Source organism: Mus caroli, chromosome 9, assembly GCF_900094665.2.
Source record: "Mus caroli chromosome 9, CAROLI_EIJ_v1.1, whole genome shotgun sequence".
In the NCBI taxonomy this organism is placed as follows: Eukaryota; Metazoa; Chordata; class Mammalia; order Rodentia; family Muridae; genus Mus; species Mus caroli.
Window position 1 is genome coordinate 60,285,671 of NC_034578.1, and position 2,080 is coordinate 60,287,750.

Here is a 2,080-nt window from a genome sequence, read left to right on the forward strand (position 1 = left end):
GACTGCTCTTCCGAAGGTCCAGAGTTCAAATCCCAGCAACCACATGGTGGCTCACAACCATCCGCAACAAGATCTGACTTCCTCTTCTGGAATGTCTGAAGACAGCTACAGTGTACTTACATATATTAATAAAATAAATCTTTAAAAAAAAAAAAAAAGAATGAGAGAATAGTCTCACATGGATCAAAAATGTGTGGGGCTGGGGGGTGGGGGAGTGGCTCAATCAATAAAGTTACTGCCACGCAAGAACCTGAATAAAAAGCTGTAAATGTGTCCCCATCATGGACATCAGTGGGAGGGGCGGCCCTTGGGCCTGAAGGTGTTCGATGCCCAGTGTAGGGGAATGCCAGGGTGGGAAGACAGGAGTGGGTGGGAGGGTGGGTGGTGGAGCACTCTCATAGAGGCAGAGAGGGAGGGAATAGTGGATTTCTGAAGGGGAGACCTGGAAAGGGGAAAACATTTGAAATGAATATAAAGAAAATATCCACTAAAGCAAACAAACAAACAAAAAGCTGGAGATGATGGTTTACATTTCTAACCCCGTGCAGGGTGGAACTAGGTGGAGACAGGTGAAACTCATTAGCCAGCCAGCCAGCTAAGTCAATGTATGGGCTTCAGGTTCAGTGAGAGACTGTGTGGTGGCTGGAGCGATGGCTGAGCTATGAAGAGCACTTTCTGCTCTTGCTCTGAGAGGCCTGAGTTATAGCATAGACATCAGGCAGTTCACGACTGTCTGTAACTGCAGCTCCAGGGAGATTTGATGATGCCTCTGGCTTCCATGGGCTCCTGCACACACACGTACACACTCACACATAGACATAAACACATACATATAATTCTAAAAGCAAATCTTTAAAATAAATAGATAAGCAGAGCATGGCAGACCGTGCACGCCTTTAATCCTAGCACTCAGGAGGTAGAAGCAGGGGGATGTCTGTGAGCTCTAAGCCAGGTGGTCTACAAAGAGAGTTCCAGGACAGCCAGGGCTACACAGAGAAACTCCATCTCAAAAATAAGAAACAAGCCAGGCTTGGTGGCCCACGCCTTTAACCCCAGCACTTGGTAGGCAGAGGCAGGCAGATTTCTGAGTTCGAGGCCAGCCTGGTCCACAGAGTGAGTTCCAGGACATCCAGGACTACACAGAGGAACCCTGTCTCAAAAAACCAAAAAACAAAACAAAACAAAAACAAGAGGAGGAGGAGGAAGAAGAGGATGAAGAGGAGGAGCAGGAGGAGAAGAATAAAAAAATCAGGAATATTCAAGGCTGGGAGGCAGCTCAGTGGGTAGAGAGCCTGCTATCTGATCTCCAGTATCCATGTAAAAACTCAGGCATGGCGAAGTGCGCCTGTAATCCCATGATGGAGGAGAGGCAAACAGGAGGATTCCTGGGGTTGCTGGGCAGCCCATCCAGCCAAATCAGTCCAGTGAGAGGCTCTGCCTTAAATGAATAAAGTGGAGATGGCCCAGCAGTTAGGAGCAAGTACTGCTCTTCCAGGGGTCCAGCGTTCAGTTCCCAGTGCCCAAGTTGTGCAACTCACAATAACTCCATCCCCGGGAGATGCTTGCTTCTGAGAGCACCTGCACACACCCACACGGACACGCATTTATAGACATGAATAAAATATTTTAAAAAGGAATTGGAGAGCAACAGGGGACATCCTTCTGTCCTCCACATACATAATATCAAATGCAGAACACACACACACACACATGCATGTGTTCATACACTAGTGCTCACACACAATGAGAAGTCTATAGAGTTTACAGGCAGACAAAGGAGATGTGGGCCAACAATGGATCTGATCAAACACCTCGATGATTCTCGTCCAGAGAGAGTTTCTTCAGCAGAAAATGGCAGCTAATAGCACAGATGTGCTGTAAGGCTAAGTGATCGACTACACGGGAAACAGCTGGCACAAAGTACAGCCCTGCCAGCCCTGCCAGTTAAGAAGGCTTGTTTCTATCTTTAGCTCTGCAGTATACCGGTCTGACATAAAGACGACCTACTCATCTTGACATCTTATGCCACTTGAGTTATGTCGCTGGGGCAAAGTCAGGTAAGGCCTATGACTCTTCCCTG